The following is a 10,456-nucleotide window of genomic DNA, read 5'->3' as shown; positions in this document are numbered from 1 at the left end:
CGTTGTGTTTTCATTTTCGTTTTTACCAAGGTATTTTCTAATTTCACTTGTGATTTCTTCTCTAACTCATTAGTTGTTTAAGAGTATGTTCTTTGGGACATCTGGGTGGCTCAGTTGGTTAAGCGTCTGCCTTCAGCTCAGGTCATGATCCCAGGGTCCTGGGATTGCTTCCCGCATCGGGCTCCTTGCTTAGCGGGGAGCCTGCTTCTCCCTCTGCCTGCTGCTCCCTCTGCTTGTTCTCTCTCTCTCTGACAAATAAATAAATAAAATCTTTAAAAAAAAGTATGTTCTTTAGGGGAGCCTGGGTGTTGCAGTTGGTTAAGCATCCGAATCTTGGTTTCGTTCAGGTCATGATCTCAGGGTCATGAGATTGAGCCCCATGTAGGGGTCTGTGCTAGGGGAGGCTGGGTGGTGCAATTGGTTAAGCATACCACTCTTGGTTTCAGCTCAGGTCATGATCTCCAGGTTGTGAGATCAAGCCCCATGTAGGTCTCCATGCTTAGTGGGGGGTCCGCTTGAGATTCTCTCTCCCTCCCACTCATGCTCACTTGCTCTCTCTCTCTCCCCCAAATAAATAAATCATAAAAAGAAAAGAGTATGTTCTTTAATTTCCACATATTTTTGATTTTTTAAACTTTCCTCCTGTTTTTGATTTCTAGTTTCATTCTATTTTGATAAGAAGATGCATTGCACAATTTCAATTTTTTAAAATTTATTAAGAATTGTTTGGAATATATATATATTTATATGTATATTTGGTTCTGCTGGTTATTGTATATATGCTTATATTTGTTATATCTTTTTGATGAATTGACCCTTCTATCAAGATATAATGTCCTGGGGCACCTGGGTGGCTCTGTCAGTTAAGCATCTGACTCTTGGTTTTGGCTCAGGTCATGATCTCAGAGTCCTGGGATCAAACCCCTGTCAGGCTCTGCACTCAGCAGGAAGTCTGCTTGAGATTCTCTCTCCTCCTGCCCCTACCACTCATGTACGCTCTCTCTTGCTCTCTCAAATAAATAAATTAATTTAAAAAAGATATAATGTCCTTATTTGTCTCTTGTAACAGTCTTTAACTTCATTTCTACTTTGCCTGATATTATTATAGCCATCCTAGTTCTCTTTTGATTATTGTTTGCTTGGGATATCTTCTTCCACCCTTTCACTTTCAGGCCATTTGTGTCTTTGGATCTAGTGAGTCTCTGGTAGACAGTATATAGTTGGATCATGTTTTTAAATCAGTTCTGCCAATCTCTGCCTTTTGATTGGACAGTTTAATCCATTTACATCTAAAGTAATTACTGATAAGTGATGGATCACTAAATCCTACACCTGAAACTATTATTACACTGTACGTTATCTAACTGGCGTTTAAATAAAAACTTGGAAGAAAAAATAAAGTAATTATTGATAATAAAGAACTTACTTCTGGGGCCTGAGAAGGTGGGGTCTGTGACGCTCACGACCCGGGCTCTGGCACTTCTTTCCTCTCCGCTAGCTGCGACCTGAGGGAGAAGTGTTGCTAGGTCTGTGGGGAGCCACAGCAATGGCCTCTGTGCTGTCCTACGAAAGCCTGGTCCATGCTGTGGCTGGAGCCATGGGAAGTGTGACAGCAATGACAGTATTTTTTCCCTTGGATACAGCTCAACTCCGACTTCAAGTTGTTGAGAAAAGAAAGTCCAAAACTACACACATGGTGCTCCTCGAGAACATTAAGGGAGAAGGCCTCCTGGCACCATATCGAGGGTGGTTTCCAGTTATTTCTAGTCTCTGCTGCTCCAGTTTTGTCTATTTCTACACTTTTAATAGTCTCAAAGCAGTCTGGGTCAAACGTCAACGTTCTACTACTGGAAAAGATCTAGTAGTTGGATTTGTTGCAGGAGTGGTGAATGTGTTGCTAACAACTCCACTCTGGGTGGTAAACACCAGACTAAAGCTGCAAGGGGCAAAATTTAGGAATGAAGACATTGTACCAACCAAATGCAAAGGTATTATTGATGCTTTTCACCAGATCATTCGAGATGAAGGAAACTTGGCTTTATGGAATGGCACATTTCCTTCCTTGCTGTTGGTCTTCAATCCTGCCATCCAGTTCATGTTCTATGAAGGTTTAAAAAGGCAGCTTCTAAAGTAACGAGTGAAGCTTTCTTCTTTGGGTGTGTTCATCATCATTGGTGCAATATCCAAAGCGATTGCTACCACCATCACCAGCCTATGCAGACGGTACAGTCAATTCTGAGGTTTGGACGTCACAGACTAAACCCAGAAAACAGAACATTGGGGAGTCTTCGGAATGTTCTCTATCTTCTTCACCAACGAGTAAAGCATTTTGGAATCATGGGACTCTACAAAGGCCTTGAAGCCAAACTGCTACAGACAGTCCTCACTGCTGCTCTCATGGTCCTGGTTTATGAGAAACTGATGGCTGCTACCTTCACAGTTATGGGGCTGAAGAGTACCCACAAGCACTGAGACACCTCACACTGCAAAGTGCAGAAAGATGCTCAGGATGGGGCGTTCCTTCTGTGTGAAGGGAAGTGATTCTCTTTTTATTTTTGTGTGTGCACCGTGAATTTTACCCTCATTGGCTGGAAAAGCATCTAAGGGTAAACATGGAATATAGCCAGCAGGACCTGTCCACAACTTAATTTTTATGATGGTTGGTTGAATTTTGTGGAGGAGGTTAGTCTAATGGTCATACAAAAAAACCCATTATTGAAAACCTGAAAAAAAAAAAAAAGAACTTCTGTAATTTTGCTATTTGGTTTTTTTATGTCTTATAGCTTTTTGTTCCTCATTTTCTCCATTACTGCTTTCTTTTGTAGTTTTCTTGATTTTTGGTAGTGACATATTTTGTTTCTCTTCTTATTTCCTTTTGTATGCATTCAATAGTTATATTTTTGTGGTTACAATTATAATTGCATATAACATTCTGAAGTTATAGCTACCTAATTTGAATTGATACCAACTTAATTTCAATAGCATACAAAACTCCACTTCTGTACAGCTGTATCCTCCTCCCCACCCAACTTTATGTTATTGATGTAACAAGTTACATTTTTATATATTATGTGCCTATATTAGTTCCCTAGTGCTGCTCTAACAAGTTACTGGAATTGGGTGGTTTAAATAGGAGAAATTTGTTATCTCACAGAGGCTAGAAGTTATCTCTGGAGGCTAGAAGTCCAAGATCAACATGTCAGCAGGATTGCTTCCTCCTGAGTCTGTGAGAGATAATCTGTTCATGTCTCTTACCTACTTCCTGGTGCTCTCCTGATAATCTTTGGTGTTCTTTGGCTTATAGAAATCATCACCCCAATCTCTGCCTTCGTCTCCAAATTTCCCCTTTCTATAGAGACATCAGTCATATTGGATTAGGGGCCCACACTACTCCAGTGTAACCTCATCTTAACTAATTATATCTGCAATGACCTTATATAGAAATAAGGTCATATTCTGAGGTACAGAGGTTTAGAATTTCAACATATTAATTTGGGGGGGCACATAATTTGACCCAAAACAGTGCCCCAGTAATATAGCTTTGTAATTATTTTATGCATTTTTTTCTCTTAATTCCTTTATCAGAGATCTTTATTTCTTCATGTAGCTTCAAGTTACTGTGTAGCATCCTTTCATTTTAACTTGAAGGACTCCCTTTAACATTTCTTGTAAGGCATTATCTAGTGAAAGTGAATTCCCTCAGCTTTTGTTTATCTGGGAATCTTCATTTCTCTATTTTTCCAGGAAAGTTTGGATGGTTATAGAATTCTTGGTTGAGGGGCGCCTAGGTGGCTCAGTCGTTAAGCATCTGCCTTCGGCTCAGGTCTTGATCCCAGGGTCCTGGGATCGAGCCCCGCATCAGGCTCCCTGCTCAGCGGGAAGCCTGCTTCTCCCTCTCCCACTCCCCCTGCCTGTGTTCCCTCTCTCTCTGTGTCGCTCTCTGTCAAATAAGTAAATAAAATCTTTAAAAAAAAAAAAAGAATTCTTGGTTGACAGTGTTTATCTTTCAGCACTTTAAACATTTTATTCCATGTTCCTTTGGCCTCCAAGTTTTCTTGTGGGAAATTGGTTGATATTCTTATTGAGGATCCCTAGTACTTGCTGATGGTTCACTTTTCTCTTGCTGCTTTCAAGCTTCTCTCTTTTTCTTTGAACAGTTTCCTTATAATGTGTCTCAGTTGGATCTTTTTGAGATTATCCTACCTGGAATTCACTGGGCTTCTTGGGGTTATAAAATTATGTATTCTTGGCAGTTGTAGATTCATGTATTTCATCAAATTTGGGATGTGTTGCCATTATTTCTTTAATCTTTCCCCCTTTCTCTTTTCTAGGACTCACATAATGTGTATGTTGGTATGTTTCATGGTATCCCACAGGTCCCTTCGGTTCTGTTCACTTTTCTTCATCCTTTTTGTTTCTGCTCCTCAGACTCCATAATTTCAATTGTCTAATTCTCAGGTCTCCTGATTTTTAAAATTCTATTTGCTCAAATCTGCTGTTGGATCTCTCTAGTGAATTTTTCATTTCAATTATTGTAATTTTCACCTCCAGAATTTGTTTGGTTCCTTTTTATAATTTATGTCTCTATTGATATTTTCATTTTTTTGTACATCATTTCCCTGGTTTCCACTAGTTCTTTATCCACGTTTCCCTTTATGTCTGTGAATATATTTTAAGTTTCTCTAGTAAGTCTGATGTCTGGGCTTTCTCAGGAATAGTTTCTGTGAAGTTACTTTGTTCCTTTGAATAAGCTATGTTTTCTGTTTTTATCTATACCTAGTGATTTTTTGCTAAAAATTAGAATTTAGCTATTATAATATGGTAATCTCTGGAGATCACATTCTCCCCCTTCCCCAGGATTTGATTTTGTGTGTGTGTGTGTGTGTGTGTGTTGTTGTTGTTGTTGTTGAAGTCTGTAGTAGTCTGTATTTTTTGAGTGTTTTCCTAACTATTTTTGTAGAGGCTAATATAATCCTTGTCATATATGATCACTGAGGTCTCTGTGCCTTTATTTTGATAGAGATTTCCGTGAATCCCAGGAATTCTTCCAGTGTTTGCACATTGGTTCTATGCCAGGGCATTCCTGCAACACTTAGCTAGGCTTGTTCTGAGGCTAGCAATCAGCCTGAGGTGAAAGCTTAAGGTCTTCTCAGATCTTTTCTAAGCATGCATCTTTCTTGGGTGTGCTTGTTGCTTCCTAAATTCTCCCATATATTAATTTCCACTTAATTTCTCAGTTGCATCCCAGCTTTTCTTTTGGGCCTTAGATAGACTCTTGTGTTTCCACCTGTAATCTCTTGCCCCAGAAGTCTGTGGGACTGTAGTCATATTTCAAGTTTGAGTAGTACCCACTGCTTTTCCTATATGATTTCTGAGTTAGACATTACAGTAACAATCTCCTTGCATCAGTCCTTCAAGTATCCCCCAGACAATTTAGAACAGATGTACACAATAGTTTGCAAATAAGGTCTTCTCTGCTCCTTCCAATTTGGGGGATAGTACTGGGAACTAGGCTGCCATCACTTCAAGGCCAAAACCACTGCCATGCTGGGGAGGGGCAGAGCAAGGGTGAGTAAAAATGCCACAAAAATTTCTTACTGTTTGAAGATTGCTTTCTTTTTTTGATTGGGTGTTTGCTTGGTGGCTGTAAACCTTTGAGTGTTTTCCAGAGCTCCAGTAAGATTGGTTCAGATAATTTCTGCCTTTAAAAAATGTTTCTGGGGGTGCAGAATGAAAGCTTGGAGCTTCCTAGCTGCCAGTTCGCTGATGTCCTCTTTTTCAACATAGTTTAGCCTTCACTTGGACTTTCACCAAAGGGCATTAGAGGCCTTGGCATGAGACCTAAATGAAGGTGTGTGCAATCACAAAAAATGGTGGGAACAAAGACACTCTTAGCCACCATAAAGAAACTTGGAATAAGAACTTGTTTGGGGAGTTAAAGTTTTATAGATGAGGAATCCACTAGGATATTGGATGACAGTTGAGAACAGATAAGCTCATGGAATGTTCTGTCCAGGTAGTAAATTGCTCAGGGAGCTGGTGCTTGCCGACAGTATGGGACAGCTGCAGTTACATGCTACAGATGATTGGGTCTGTTTCTGGATGCAGATTAATTCCAGCTCATGAAGGGTTTTGAGCAATGCCAAAAATGATCTAGTAGAAGAATATGTGAAAGTAATGAGATGGCTGGTTCTGGTGCTAAATTAGAGCCTCCCCTCAGGGCTCAAAGAACCTGTCTGATTCAATTCATTCCTAATGGTAGCTGTCATATCAGTTTGTCCCAACCCTGACTGTGGTTCACAGCCATATCTCAGAAGTAACTTGGGAAGGTAAGCCTTTAATAATTGTCTCCATCTCGTTATTTCCACCCCCTCCCTCCTGTCAACAGTACCCCTGCCTCTCCTCTCAGTCTTCTTCTCTGACTACTTATCCTCCTTTGCTTCCTACTTCCTCAGCAAAAATAATACTCCAAGGAGATCATCTGCTAAATGAATTCACATTAAGGTGTACATAGTGAATAAGACTTGAGTGTAAACACTTTCAGGGGCTATTTGCATTTTAACAGAAATCTGTATTTTAAGATAAAAGGAAAAAATTTCTAATTGTGAAGCTCTAAGTGTTAACTGTTCCACAGGAAAGAGAATTTTTAGAGGAGCTTGTTCCAACTCAGTATTTTTCTGTTTTCTAGTTATTCACTACTCCAGATAGCATGAAGAAATACCAAATTATAAAAGAGCTTTAAAAAACCAAATTTGTCCTCCCAATGTGAAATGAAGCTCTGGGGCTGATTTGAGTATAATGTCATTGGATAATGACCTTTTACATTTTTTCAGGGAGAGACACCAGGGATAAAGCCAAGGCCTTGATGATATTGAGAAGTCAAGTCAAGTCAAGGAGATTTTCACCTTGCTACAGGAAAAGCTGTTAAGAAGTAATAGAACAGATCCAATTTAGAATCTTGAATATTTTAGAGGATAATAAGCAGCCTTCATACCTTTTTTTATAAGATTTTATTTATTTATTTGAGAGAGAGAGTGAGAGAGAGAGAGAGAAAGAGAGCACAAGAGGGGGGAGCGGGAGAAGGAGAAGCAGACTCCCTGCTGAGCAGGTAGCCCAATGCGGGACTCAATCCCAGGACTCCAGGATCATGACCTGAGCTGAAGGCAGTCGCCCAACCAACTGAGCCACCCAGGCGCTAGCAAACTGGGTACCAGGAAGTAAGAGCTAAGAGTGGGAAACACATTATTATCGTGATTGAATTTAACTTCTCCTAGCTTCTGTTTCTTCCTCTGTAATGTGGGAACAATAATAGCTTTTGAAGAGAGTTAGAACTCTTTTGATTGTAAACTACAAGAGGCCATATTGAACTAGGGTAAGTGGGGGGAAAAGGGGAATTTATAGACTTCATTCTGGATGTCCAAGGGGCATTGGCTTTTGGGTAAGGTTGGATCCAGAGACCTAAAGGATACCTTCAGAACTTTCTGACTCTATTTCTTAGTTCTGCTTGGTTTTGTTTGGATTTATCCTCACACAGTTTTAATTTATGTGTCAGCTAAGAAGATCTAAAAAATGTATATCCCAGCTAACAATTCTAACAGAAAATCTCATTCAGATATCAGTCCCAGGAAGATTATATTGCCTTGCTCAGGTCAGATGTCTAAACCCTAGCCATTGCTGTGTGGTGGGATTTTTTGATTGGCCAGCCTAAGTCATATGTGTAACCAGTGATTTGGCCAGTATACCATAGATGACTGCCTTTTCAGGGATCACATTACATGGAGGGAGAATTTCCTAAAGGATTCAGAAGGCAGAGGATGGGAAAGTATGCTGGGCATAAAAATATTATAGCTATTATAATTTATCAAACCTACCACTATAGAATCAAATGAGCAGACACAGGGAAACTGTTTATAAAATACAATCATAATTAAAACTTTTAATTCAAATGATGATAATACCATGATTATCAAAATCAAGAAAGCTGCATTGTATAAGATGGCTTTATTATTATTCATTATTATTAAAGATGGGAAAAGATGAGCCATTCAATATCTGGTGCAAGATAACTGAATAGGCCTCTGGAAAAAATGAAAGTAGAAGCCATACCTCCCATATATAACAAATGGATTAAAGCTTTAAATGTAAAAATGAAGCCATAAAAGTATTAGAAGAAAATATGAGAAAACTCTTTTATAATCTTGGAATGGGGACGGTCTTCCAGTCATTATTAAAAATTCTGAACCCAAAGAGTATGACTGATAAATAAAACTACATCAAAATCAAACATTCGTATGGTGAAAAACATCATTTGAGAAGAAGTCAAAAGGCAAAAACCAAATGTGATAAATAGCAGCAGTGCATTGGAGATGGCCTGCCCTGGCTCCCAGGGGCTGATTATTAAATTTTCAGGAATTTTGAAAGCTGATTATCAAACACAGCCATTATTTAAAATTAAGTCAGACAAGATTATAATTAAACACAGAATGTTACAAAGGTAAGAAATACTCCAAACTCATCACTTTCTAATTGTTTAACTACATTTTACTGTAATCCATGATCTTGGGGTTATTTACGTTTATTATATCTGTACTGTGGAGATATTATATAATGGTCTGCTACTGCACATCTCTTTCCAACTCCACATTTAGAGATGTAATATTGGTAGCTTGAGAGTGTCTGTGGTGGGAACATTTACAACATGGAAGTTGGCAAATGCTATAAACCAGGGTTTATTTTCCCCAGAGACCATTGTTCGAAATTAACCAACACACCACTGAAAAAACTTTTTGCAATTTAAATTACAGGGAAAGGGCTAATCTCCCTATATAATGTGCTCCTGTAAGCCAAGTATAAAAAACTATTCACCTAATAGGGCGCCTGGGTGGCTCAGTTGGTTGAGCGACTGCCTTCGGCTCAGGTCATGATCCTGGAGTCCCGGGATCGAGTCCCGCATCGGGCTCCCTGCTCAGCGGGGAGTCTGCTTCTCCCTCTGACCTTCCTCCTTCTCATGCTCTCTGTCTCTCATTCTCTCTCTCTCAAATAAATAAATAAAATCTTAAAAAAAAAACAAAAAAAAAAACAAAAAAAACTTCACCTAATAGAAACATAAGAAAGGTATGAAGTGTCCATTCATATAAATAAAGAGGTGCTCTGTGTCATAAAAGAAATGCAAATCAAAACCATACTGAGATATTATTTTTTACCTATTAAAGTAGCAAAAATCCAAGTTTAATAAAACTCTTTTGGAAAGGCTGTGGGGAAACAGGCATTCTTTTACATTGCTGATGAGGATAAAATTGGTATAACTGGAAGGCAATTTGGCAATATATATATAAAATTACTAATACGTAGACTATTTGACTTATCAATCCTGTCTCTGAGTATTTATCCTATCATATAGTATAGAGTGTTTTTGTTTTTTAATAGCAAAAGATTGGAAACAACACAAATGTCCATCCACATGGGCTGGTTTAATAAATTGTGGAACATTCATACAGTGGAATTGACTGGAACTGTAAAAAAATTGAAATCATTCTCCAAGTTGAGAATGGGAGAATCTCCCAAGTTGTATTTTACCCTTCAGTTTTATTGAGATGTAATTGATGTGTAACAATGTATTTGTTTAAGATGTACAACATAATACTTTGATATATGTATATATTGCAAATAATCACCACAACAGGTTTAGTTAACATCCATCACCTCATATAGTTACAATTTTTTTCTTGCGATGGGAACTTTTAAGATCTTGTAAGATCTTAGCAACTTTCAAATATACATTATAGTATTGTTAACTATAGTCACCATGCTATACATCTCTAGAACTTGTTTACCTTATGACTGGAAGTTAGTACTTTTTGACCACCGTCACCCATTTTCCTCACCCCCCCCACCCCTTGCCTGTGGCAACCAGCAATCTGTTCTCTGCTTCTATGAATTTGTTTGTTCACTTGCTTTTTTAGATTCCACATATAAATGAGATCATATAGTATTTGTTTTTCTCTGTCTGACTCATTTCACTTAGCATAATGCCCCGAGGATCCATCTATGTTGTCCAAATGGTAGGATTTCCTTCTTTTTTATGGCTGAATAGTATTCCATTCTATATATATATATTTTTTTTTCTTTGTTCATTCATCAGGTTACATTATTAAGTGAAAAAAGGCAAGGTTGGTATCAGAGTGTATAGTACATTCTCTTTTGCATAATGAAATAAAAATATAGTTGTATATGATTTGCATAAACAAACTCTGGAAGGATAAATAAGAAACTAATAAAAATGGTTATGGGGGAGTTTGCTGTGCAGAATGTGGGAACTGGATGGGGGAAAACGGGGTGAGAACAAGACTTTGCATTATCGGGGCACCGAGATGGCTCAGTCAGTTAAGCATCTGTCTTTGGCTCAGGTCATGATCCTCGAGTCCTGGGATCGAGCCCCACATCGTCCCTGCTTCTC

General features: G+C 38.6%; 1 pseudogene; it reads left to right on the top strand.

Annotated features, from left to right (window-relative positions):
- The first annotated feature begins 1,353 nt into the window (after positions 1 to 1,353).
- LOC123857653 (peroxisomal membrane protein PMP34-like) lies at positions 1,354 to 7,068 on the top strand (annotated as a pseudogene).
- The last annotated feature ends 3,388 nt before the right edge of the window (positions 7,069 to 10,456 follow it).

The sequence above is a fragment of the Mirounga angustirostris genome, unplaced genomic scaffold (genome assembly GCF_029215605.1).
Source record: "Mirounga angustirostris isolate CCGP_5_RB_7025 unplaced genomic scaffold, mMirAng1.0.hap1 SCAF_13, whole genome shotgun sequence".
In the NCBI taxonomy this organism is placed as follows: Eukaryota; Metazoa; Chordata; class Mammalia; order Carnivora; family Phocidae; genus Mirounga; species Mirounga angustirostris.
The sequence above is the reverse complement of the archived record's forward strand: the minus strand, read 5'-3'. Positions and strand labels throughout refer to the sequence as shown.